The following is a 12082-nucleotide window of genomic DNA, read 5'->3' as shown; positions in this document are numbered from 1 at the left end:
ACAGAGAGATACAAGCACTACAAAGTCAGATGCAAATCCACAAAGACAGATTCAAATCCAAATACCTGCTCCTCCAATGGGAACTCTCCCACGCAAACTCCCCTGTTCACCGCTCTGTTTGCTGGCTCCTGTGCCGCTGACTGGCTGGGCGGCCGCTTTCATAGGCTCCGTCCTCAGCCTAGCTCCGCCCCCTACTCAGGGCGCCTATTCCGGCTCAGCAGTCTGCCCCGACGGACCTCTACAGAGAGATACAAGCAATACAAAGACACATGCAAATCCACAAAGACAGATGCAAATCCAAATACCTGCTCCTCCAGTGGGAACACTCCCACGCAAAATCCACTGTTCACTGTCTCCTGTGCCGCTGCTCGCTGGCTCCTGTGCCGCTGCCTGGCTCGGTGGCCGCTTTTATAGGCCCCTCCTCAGTCTAGCTCCGCCTCCTACTCAGGGCGCCGCTGCCCGCTCAGCAGTCTGTCCCATCGGGCCTCTACAGAGAGATACAAGCACTAAAAAGACAGAGATGCAAATCCAAATACCTGATCCTCCAATGGGAACTCTCCCACGCAAACTTCCCTGGTCGCCGGCCTGATTGCTGGCTTCTGTGCCGCTGCCTGGCTGGGCGGCCGCTTTTATAGGCCCCTCCCCAGCCTAGCTCCGCCGCCTACTCAGGGCGCCTCTGCCCGCTCAGCAGTCTGCCCCTTCGGGCCTCTACAGAGAGATACAAGCACTACAAAGACAGATGCAAATCCACAAAAAAGATGCAATCCAAATACCTGCTCCTCCAATGGGAACTCTCCCACACAAACTCCCCTGTTCGCTGGCTCCTGTGCCGCTGCAGGGCTGGGCGGGCGCTTTTATAGGCCCTCCGCAGCCTAGCTCCGCCCCCTACTCAGGGCGCCGCTGCCCGCTCAGCAGTCTGCGCCGACGGGCCTCTAGAGAGAGATACAAGCACTACAAAGACAGATGCAAATCCACAAAGACAGATGCAAATCCAAATACCTGCTCCTCCAATGGGAACTCTCCTACGCAAACGCCCCTGTTCGCTGGCTCCTCTGCCGCTGCTCGCTGGCTCCTGTGCCGCTGCCAGGCTGGCGGCTGCTTTTATAGGCCCCTCCTCAGCCTAGCTCCGCCCCCTACTCAGGGCGCCGCTGCCCGCTCAGCAGAATGCCCCGACGGGCCTCTACAGAGAGATACAAGTACTACAAAGACAGATGCAAATCCACAAAGACAGACGCAAATCCAAATAGCTGCTCCTCCAATGGGAACTTTCCCACTCAAAAACCCCTTTTCACCGCCCTGTTTTCTGGCTCCTGTGCCGCAGCCTGGCTGGGCGGCCGCTTTTACAGGCCCCTCCTCAGCGTAGCTCCGCCCCCTACTCAGGGCGCCGCTGCCCGCTCAGCAGTCTGCCCCGACGGGCCTCTACAGAGAGATACAAGCACTACAAAGACAGATGCAAATCCACAAAGACAGATGCAAATCCAAAAACCTGCTCCTCCAATGGCAACTCTCCCACGCAAACTCCCCTGTTCGCTAGCTCCTGTGCCGCTGCTCACTGGCTCCTGTGCCGCTGCCTGGCTGGGCGGCGGCTTTTATAGGCCACTCCTCAGCCTAGCTCCGCCCCCTACTCAGGGCGCCAGTGTTTGCTCAGCAGACTGCCCGATGGGCCTCTACAGAGAGATGCAAGCACTACAAAGACAAATGCAAATCCACAAAGACAGATGAAAGTCCAATTACCTGCTCCTCCAATGGGAACTCTCTCACGCAAACTCCTCTGTTCCTTGGCTCCTGTGCCGCTGCTCGCTGGCTCCTGTGCCGCTGCCTGGCTGGGTGGCGGCTTTTATAGGCCCCTCCTCAGCCTAGCTCCGACCCCTACTCAGGGCGCCGCAGCCCACTCAGCAGTCTGCTCCGATGGACCTCTACAGAGAGATACAAGCACTACAAAGGCAGATGCAAATTCACAAAGACAGATGCAAATCCAAATACCTGGTTCTCCAATGGGAACTCTCCCGCGCAAAGTCCCCTGTTTGCCGGCTCCTGTACCGCTGCTCGCAGCTTTGCCGCTGCCTGGCTGGGCGGCCGCTTTTATAGGCCCCTCCTCAGCCTAACTCCGCCCCCTACTCAGGGCGCCGCTGCCCGCTCAGCAGTCTGCCCCGATGGGCCTCTACAGAGAGATACAAGCACTACAAAGACAGATGCAAATCCACAAAGACTGATGCAAATCCAAATACCTGCTCCTCCAACGGGAACTCTGCCACGCAAACGCCCCTGTTTGCTGGCTCCTGTGTCGCTGCTCGCTGGCTACTGTGCCGCTGCCTGGCAGCCGCTTTTATAGGCCCCTCCTCAGCCTTGCTCCGCCCCCTACTCAGGGCGCCGCTGCCCGCTCAGCAGTCTGCCCCGACGGGCCTCTACAGAGAGATACAAGCCCTACAAAGACAGATGCAAATCCACAAAGACAGATGCAAATCCAGATACCTGCTCCTCCAATGGGAACTCTCTCACGCAAACTCCCCTGTTCGCTGGCTCCTGTGCCGCTGCTCGCTGGCTCCTGTGCCGCTGCCTGGCTGGGTGGCGGCTTTTATAGGCCCCTCCTCAGCCTAGGTCTGACCCCTACTCAGGTCGCCGCTGCCCGCTCAGCAGTCTGCGCCGACGGGCCTCCAGAGAGATATACAAGCACTACAAAGACAGATGCTTATCCACAAAGACTGATGCAAATCCAAATACCTGCTCCTCCAACGGGAACTCTGCCACGCAAACGCCCCTGTTTGCTGGCTCCTGTGTCGCTGCTCGCTGGCTACTGTGCCGCTGCCTGAATGGGCAGCCGCTTTTATAGGCCCCTCCTCAGCCTTGCTCCGCCCCCTACTCAGGGCGCCGCTGCCCGCTCAGCAGTCTGCCCCGACGGGCCTCTACAGAGAGATACAAGCCCTACAAAGACAGATGCAAATCCACAAAGACAGATGCAAATCCAAATACCTGCTCCTCCAATGGGAACTCTCCCACGCAAACTCCGCTGTTCGCTGGCTCCTGTGCCGCTGCTCGCTGGCTCCTGCGCCGCTGCCTGGCTGGGCATCCGCTTTTATAGGCCGCTCCTCAACCTAGCTCCGCCCCCTACTCTGGGCGCCGCTGCTCGCTCAGCAGTCTGCCCCGACGGGCCTCTACAGAGAGATACAAGCACAACAAAGACAGGCCTGGTCTACACTAGGCGTTTAAATCGGTTTTAGGAGCGTAAAACCGATTTAACGCCACAACCGTCCATTCTAGGAGGCACCTTATAATGGCTCTTTAATGGCACCTTTTAATGGCTCTTTAAACCGGTTTCTGTACTCCTCCCTAACGGGTGGAGTAACGCTAGTATCGGTATTAACATATCGGATTAGCTGTAGTGTGGACGCTGATCGACGGCATTGGCCTCCGGGAGCTATCCCACAGTGCACCAGTGACCGCTCTGAACATCATTCTGAACTCGGATGCACTGGCCAGGTAGACAGGAAAAGCCCCGCGAACTTTTGAAATTCATTTCCTGCTTCCCCAGCGTGGAGATCTCATCTCATCAGCACAGGTGACCACGCACAGCTCATCAGCGTTAACAATGCAGTCTGCTGAGAATTGTAAAAGAGCCCCAGCATGGACTACACGGGAGGTACTGGATCTGATCGCTATCTGGGGAGAGGATTCAGTACTAACAGAACTGCGTTCCAAAAGACAAAATGAAAAAGTATTTGAAAGAATTTCTAAGGCTATGACGGATAAAGGCCACAGCCGGTACTCAGTGCAGTGCAGAGTGAAAGTTAAGGAGCTCAGACAAGCCTACCAGAAAACCAAAGAAGCAAACGGAAGGTCAGGGGCAGGTCGAAAAACATGCCGCTTCTATGCTGAGCTGCATGCAATTTTAGGGGGCTGCGCCACAAGTACCCCACCCCTGTTCGTGGATTCCGAGGTGGGGGTTGTAATCTCTGCCATGGCTGAGGATTATGCAGACGGGGAAGAGGAAGATGAAGAAGAGGAGGAAGACCTATCAGAGAGCACACAGCACTCCGTCAGCCCCAGCAGCCAGGAGCTTTTTATCACCCTGACGGAATTACCGTCCTCCCAGCCCTCACAAGCCACTATCCCAGACAATGACGCCATGGAAGGGACCTCTGGTGAGTGTACCTTTGCAAATATCAAACATTTTTTAAAAAAAAAGCCTTTTTTAATGATTGATTTGCCCTGAGGTCTTGGGATGCATTCGCAGACAGTATAGTTACTTAGTAAAGTTTGTTAACATGTCCAGGGATTGAGAGGAAATCCTCCAGGGACATCTCGATGAAGCGCTCCTGTAGGTACTCCAGAAGCCTTTGCAGAAGGTTTCTGGGCAAGGCAGCCTTGTTCCGCCCACCATGGTAGGACACTTTACCACGCCATGCATGTAACAAGTAATCAGGTATCATTGCGTGGCAAAGCATAGCAGCGTATGGTCCCGGTGACTGCTGGCATTCAAGTAGCATCCGTTCTTTATCTTGTTCTGTTATCCTCAGCAAAGTGATATCGTTCAGGATAACCTGGTTAAAAATCAGGAATTTAAGTAAGGGGGGTGGCCATTTTTCTACTGGGTTCGTGGACTGCATCAGCTTAAAAAAAAACTTTCCTTCACGTAGCGAAGCGGGGGAGGGGAGGAGTGAAATGCCGATGATCTTTTCTGTGTTTGGTCACCGGCGATCTTCCCCAAGGCACCAGACACGCAGTGGGTGGGGGGGGAAGGTTGTTGATTAGCAGGGAGCTAGCGTGGTATTAGCCATGCGTTGTTGGGGGGGAAGGGTTAAATCACTACAGAAGCCGAAAGACAGTGGCTTACCATGGCCACAAGCAAGCTGAATTATGATGCCTGGACCTGCGTCTGTGAGATCTGTAACTCCAGAGCTGCAGGCACTCACTAAAAAGATGAAAAAATGCGACCTTGTAGGGAAATCACATGTGCTAGGTGGTGAATACTGCTGTTCACTGTGAAATAGTATAACCATTGTTCTGTAAAATGTATCTTTCTAAATATTTATCTCCCTCATGCAGCTGCAAATTTATCAACCATCCCTCCTCCATCCCAAAGGCTAGCACAGATAAGACGGAGGAAAAAGAAGACGCGAGATGAGATGTTCTCGGATATTATGGAAGTTACACGCAATGAAAGAGCTCATCTGAATGAGTGGAAGGACGTGGTTTCAAATTACAGGAAAGAGGCCAGTGAACGTGAGGACAGGAGGGACAACCGAGATGAGAGGTGGCGGCAGGAAGATCAGCGGTGGCGGGATGCAACTCTGGGGCTGCTGCGTGATCAAACTGACATGCTCCGGCGTCTTGTGGAGCTTCAGGTACGGCAGCAGGATCACAGAGTGCCGCTGCAGCCCCTGTATAACCACCCTCAACCCTCACCATGTTCCATATCCTCCTCACCCAGACATGTAAGAACGCGTGGGGGGAGGCTCCGTGCACCCGCCCACTCCACCCCCGTGGACAGCCCAACCAGAAGGATGTCGTTACTCTGAATTTTTTTTAATGGCCTTCTCCATCCCTTCTATCCTCCTCCCAAACCACAACCTTACTTCTCTCCCTCTTTTTATAATGAATCAATAAAGAATTCATGCTTTTTAAATGAGAGTGACTTTATTTGCATAAGTAAGCTGTACTCGAAGGGGGAGGGTGAGTTGCTAACAGGGAATGAGTCAGTCAAGGCGGGGTGGGTGTTCATCAACAAAAACAGCAGTCACACTGTACCCTGGCCATTGATGAAGCTCGTTTTCAAAGCTTCTCTGATGCGCACCGCTTCCTGGTGTGCTCTTCTAATCTCCCTGGTGTCTGGATGCGCGTAATCAGCGGCCAGGTGATTTGCCTCAGCCTCCCACCCCGCCATAAAGGTCTCCCCCTTACTCTCACAGAGGTTGTGGAGAATACAGCAAGCAGTAATAACATAGGGGACATTGGTTTGGCTGAGGTCTGAGCGAGTCAGTAATGTCCGCCAGCGCGCCTTTAAACGGCCAAATGCACATTCCACCACCATTCTGCACTTGCTCAGCCTGTAATTGAACAGATCCTGACCCCTGTCCAGGCTGCCTGTGTATGACTTCATGAGCCATGGCATCAAGGGGTAGGCTGGGTCCCCCAGGATAACGACAGGCATTTCAACATCCCCAACTGTTATTTTCTGGTCTGGGAAGTAATCCCCTTGCTGCAGCCGTTTAAACAGAGTAGTGCTTCTGAAGACGCGAGCGTCATGAACTCTCCCTGGCCATCCCACGTGGATGTTTGCGAAACGTCCCTTGTGATCTACCAGTGCTTGCAGCACCATTGAAAAGTACCCCTTGCGGTTTACGTACTGGGTGCCCTGGCGCTGCGGTGCCAAGATAGGGATATGGGTTCCATCTATCGCCCCCCCACAGTTAGGGAATCCCAGTGCAGCAAAGCCATCCACTATGGCCTGCACATTTCCCAGAGTCACAATCTTTCGTAGCAGCAGCTTAGTGATTGCTTTGGCTACTTGCATCACAGCAGCCCCCACAGTAGATTTTCCAACTCCAAATTGATTCCCGACTGACCGGTAGCTGTCTGGCATTGCAAGCTTCCACAGGGCTATCGCTACTCGCTTCTCTACTGTGAGGGCTGCTCTCATCTTGGTATTATGGCGTTTCAGGGCAGGGGCAAGCAATTCACAAAGTTCCATGAAAGTGCCCTTACGCATGCGAAAGTTTCGCAGCCACTGGGAATCCTCCCACACCTGCAACACAATGCGGTCCCACCAGTCAGTGCTTGTTTCCCGGGCCCAAAATCGGCGTTCAATGGATAGAATCTGCCCCATTACCATCAGGATCTCCAAAGCGCAGGGGCCCGTGGTTTGAGAGAATTCTGTGTCCATGTCCTCATCACTGTCATTGCCGCACTGCCGTATCCGCCTCCTCCTCGCCTCGGATTGAAGATCCTGGTTCAGCATATACTGCAGGAGAGTGCGCGAGGTGTTTAAAACATCCACGATTGCGGTATGGAGCTGAGCAGGGTCCATGCTTGCTGTGTTATGGCATCTGCACAGTTCACCAAGCAAAAAAAGGCGCGAAACGGTTGTCTGCTGCTCAGGGAGGGAGCGGTGAGGCTGTACCCAGAACCACACGCGACAATGATTTTTGCCCCATCAGGTACTAGGATCTCAATCCGGAAATGCCAAGGGGCGGGGGAGGCTGCGGGAACTATGGGATAGCTACGGGATAGCTACCCACAGTGCAACGCTCCAGAAATCGACGCTAGCCTCGGACCATGGAGGCACACTACCGATTTAATCTGCTTAGTGTGGCCGCGCGCACTCGATTTTATAAAATCTGTTTTACAAAACCGGTTTATGCAAATTCGGAATAGTCCCGTAGTGTAGACGTACCCACAGATGCAAATCCACAAAGACAGATGCAAATACAAATAACTGCTCCTCCAATGGGAACACTCCCACCCAAACTCCCCTGTTCACCGCTCTGTTTCCTGGCTCCTGTGCCGCTGCCTGGCTTGGGGGCCGATTTATAAGCCCCTCCTCAGCCTAGCTCCGACCCCTACTCAGGGCGCCGCTGTCCGCTCAGCAGACTGCCCGAGGGGCCTCTACAGAGAGATACAAGCACTACAAAGACAGATGCAAATCCACAAAACAGATGCAAATCCAAATAACTGCTCCTCCAATGGGAACTCTCCAACGCAATCTCCCCTGTTAGCTGGCTCCTGTGCCGCTGCCTGGCTGGGCGGCCGCTTTTATAGGCCCCTCCTCAGCGTAGCTCCGCCCCCTACTCAGGGCGCCGCTGTCCGCTCAGCAGTCTGCCCCGACGGGCCTCTAGAGAGAGGTACAAGCACTACAAAGACAGATGCAAATTCACAAAGACAGATGCAATTCCAAATACCTGCTCCTACAATGGGAACTCTCCCATGCAAAGTCCCTTGTTCACTGGCTCCTGTGCCGCTGCTCGCTGGCTTCTGTGCATCTGCCAGGCAGGGCGGCTGCTTTTATAGGCCCCTTCTCAACCGTTCTCCGCCCCCTACTCAGGGCGCCGCTGCCTGCTCAGCAGTCTGCCCCGACGGGCCTCTACAGAGAGATACAAGCACTACAAAGACAGATGCAAATCCACAAAGACAGATGCAAATCCAAATACCTGCTCCTCCAATGGGAACTCTCCCACGCAAACGCCCGTGTTCTCTGGCTCCTGTGCTGCTGCCTGAATGGGCGGCCGCTTTTATAGGCCCCTCCTCAGCCTAGCTCCGCCCCCTACTCAGGGCGCCGCTGCCCGCTCAGCAGTCTGCCCCGACGGGCCTCTACAGAGAGATAAAAGCAGTACAAGGACAGATATGCAAACCAAAATACCTGCTCCTCCAATGGGAAATCTACTACGCAAACTCCCCTGTTCGCCACCCTGTTCGCTGCTCGCAGCTGTGCCGCTGCCTGGCTGGTCAGCCGCTTTTATAGGCCCCTCCTCAGCCTAGCTCCGCCCCCTACTCAGGGCGCCGCTGCCCGCTCAGCACTCTGCACCGACGGGCCTCTAAAGAGAGATACAAGCACTACAAAGACAGTTGGAATACCACAAAGATAGATTCAAATCCAAAAACAGCTCCTCCAATGGGAACTCTCCCACACAAACGCCCCTGTTCACTCGCTCCTGTGCCGCTGCTCGCTGGCTCCTGTGCCGCTGCCTGGCTGGGCGGCCGCTTTTATATGCCCTCCTCTGCCTATCTCCGCCCCCTACTTAGGGCACCGCTGCCCGCTCAGCAGACTGCCCAGACGGGCCTCTACAGAGAGATAGAAGCACTACAAATACAAATGCAAATCCACAAAGACAGGTGCAAATCCAAATACCTGTTCCTCCAATGGGAACTCCCCGTCGCAAACTCCCCTGTTCGCTGCCCTGTTTGCTGGCTCCTGTGTCGCTGCCTGGCTGGTCGGCTGCTTTTATATGCCCTCCTCAGCTTATCTCTGCTCCCTACTCAGGGTGCCGCTGCCCGCTCATCAGTCTGCCCCGATGGGCCTCTACAGAGAGATACAAGCACTGGAAAGATAGACGCAAATCCACAAAGAAATATGCAAATCCAAATACCTGCTCCTCCAATGGGAACTCTCCCACGCAAATGCCCCTGTTCGCTGGTTCCTGTGCCGCTGCTCGCTGGCTCCTGTGCCGCTGCCTGGCTGGGCGGACACTTTTATAGGCCCCTCCTCAGCCTAGCTCCGCCCCCTACTCAGGGCGCCGCTGCCCGCTCAGCAGTCTGCCCCGACGGGCCTCTACAGAGAGATAGAAGCACTACAAAGACAGATGCAAATCCAAATACCTGCTGCTCCAATGGGAACTCTCCACGCAAACTCCCCTGTTTGCTGTCTCCTGTACAGCTGCCTGGCTGGGTGGCCGCTTTTATAGGCCCCTCCTCACCCTAGCTCCGCCCCCTACTCAGGGCACCGCTGCCCGCTCAGCAGTCTGCCCTGACGGGCCTCTACAGAGAGATACAAGCACTAAAAAGACAGATGCAAATCCACAAAGACAGATGCAAATCCAAATACCTGCTTCTCCAATGAGAACTTTCCCACGCAAACTCCCCTGTTTGCTGGCTCCTGTCCCGCTGCTCGCAGCTGTGCCGCTGCGTGGCTGGGTTGGTGCTTCTATAGGCCCCTCCTCAGCCTAGCTCCGCCGCTACTCAGGGCGCCGCTGCCGGCTCAGCAGTCTGCCCCGACGGGCCTCTAGAGAGAGATAAAAGCAGTACAAGGACAGATATGCAAACCAAAATACCTGCTCTTACAATGGGAACTCTCCCATGCAAACTCCCATGTTCGCTGGCTCCTGTGCTGCTGCTTGCTGGCTCTGTGCCGCTGCCAGGCTGGGAGGCCGCTTTTATAGGCCCCTCCTCAGCCTAGCTCCGCCTCCTACTCAGGGCGCCGCTACCCGCTCAGCAGTCTGCCCCGACGGGCCTCTACAGAGAGATACAAGCATTACAAAGACAGATGCAAATCCACAAAGACAGATGCAAATCCAAATACCTGCTCCTACAATGGGAACTCTCCCACGCAAACTCCCCTGTTCGCTGGCTCCTATGCCGCTGCCCGGCTCGGCGGCCGCTTTTATAGGCCCTTCCTCAGCCTAGCTCCGCTCCCTACTCAGGGCGCCGCTACCCGCTCAGCAGTCTGCCCCGACGGGCCTCTACAGAGAGATACAAGCATTACAAAGACAGATGCAAATCCACAAAGACAGATGCAAATCCAAATACCTGCTCCTACAATGGTAACACTCCCCTGTTCACCGCTCTGTTTGCTGGCTCCTTTGCCGCTGCCTGGCTTGGGGGCCGATTTATAAGCCCCACCTCAGCCTAGCTCAGCCCCCTACTCAGGGCGCCGTACCCGCTCAGCAGTCTGCCCAGACGGGCCTCTAGAGAGAGGTACAAGCACTACAAAGACAGATGCAAATCCACAAAGACAGGTGCAAATCTAAATACCTGCTCCTCCAATGGGAACTCGCCGAAGCACACTCCCCTATTCGCTGGCTCCTGTGCCGCTGCTCGCTGGCTCTTGTGCCGCTGCCTGGCTGGGCGGCCGCTTATTTAGGCCCCTCCTCAGCCTAGCTCCGCCCCCTACTCAGGGCGCCGCTGCCCGCTCAGCAGTCTGCCCCGACGGGCTTCTACAGAGAGATACAAGCACTACAAAGACAGATGCATATCCACAAAGACAGATGCAAATCTAAATACCTGCTCCTCCAATGGGAACTCTCCCACGCAACCTCCCCTGTTCGCTGGCTCCTGTGCCGCTGCCTGGCTGGGCAGCCGCTTTTATAGGCCCCTCCTCAGCCTAGCTCCGCCCCCTACTCAGGGCGCTGCTGGCCGCTCAGCAGTCAGCCCCGACGGGCCTCTACGGAGAGATACAAGCACTACAAAGACAGATGAAAATACAGAAAGACAGATGCAAATCCAAATACCTGCTGCTCCAATGGGAACTCTCCACGCAAACTCCCCTGTTTGCTGGCTCCTGTACAGCTGCCTGGCTGGGCGGCCGCTTTTATAGGCCCCTCCTCACCCTAGCTCCGCCCCCTACTCAGGGCGCCGCTGCCCGCTCAGCAGTCTGCCCCGACGGGCCTCTACAGAGAGATACAAGCACTACAAAGAAAGATGCAAATACACAAAGACAGATGCAATCCAAATACCTGCTCCTGAAATGGGAACTCTCCCACGCAAACTCCCCTGTTCGCCGCCCAGTTTGCTGGCTCCTGTGCCGCTGCCTGGCTGGGCGGCCGCTTTTATAGGCCCTCCTCAGCCTATCTCTGCCCCCTACTCAGGGCGCCGCTGCCCGCTCAGCAGACTGCCCCGACGGGCCTCTACAGAGAGATACAAGCACTACAAAGACAGATGCAAATCCACAAAGACAGATGCAAATGCAAATACCTGCTCCTCCAATGGGAACTCTCCCACGCAAACGCCCCTGTTCGCTGGCTTCTCTGCCACTGCTCGCTGGCTCCTGTGCCTACGCCTGGCTGGGCTGCCGCTTTTATAGGCCCCTCCTCAGCCTAGCTCCGCCCCCTACTCAGGGCGCCGCAGCCCGCTCAGCAGTCTGCCCCGACGGGCCTCTACAGAGAGATACAAGCACTACAAAGAGAGATGCAAATCCACAAAAAATATGCAAATCCAAATACCTGCTCCTCCAATGGGAACTCTCCCATGCAAAGTCCCTTGTTCACTGGCTCCTGTGCCGCTGCTCGATGGCTCCTGTGCATCTGCCAGGCAGGGCGGCTGCTTTTATAGGCCCCTTCTCAACCTTTCTCCGCCCCCTACTCAGGGCGCCGCTGCCTGCTCAGCAGTCTGCGCCGACGGGCCTCTACAGAGAGATACAAGCACTACAAAGACAGATGCAAATCCACAAAGACAGATGCAAATCCAAATACCTGCTCCTCCAATGGGAACTCTCCCACGCAAACGCCCGTGTTCTCTGGCTCCTGTGCTGCTGCCTGAATGGGTGGCCGCTTTTATAGGCCCCTCCTCAGCCTAGCTCCGCCCCCTACTCAGGGCGCCGCTGCCCGCTCAGCAGTCTGCGCCGACGGGCCTCTACAGAGAGATACAAGCACTACAA

This window comes from Mauremys mutica, unplaced genomic scaffold (genome assembly GCF_020497125.1).
Source record: "Mauremys mutica isolate MM-2020 ecotype Southern unplaced genomic scaffold, ASM2049712v1 000266F_np12_obj, whole genome shotgun sequence".
Lineage (NCBI taxonomy): Eukaryota > Metazoa > Chordata > Testudines > Geoemydidae > Mauremys > Mauremys mutica.
This window is presented reverse-complemented; position numbering follows the sequence as displayed.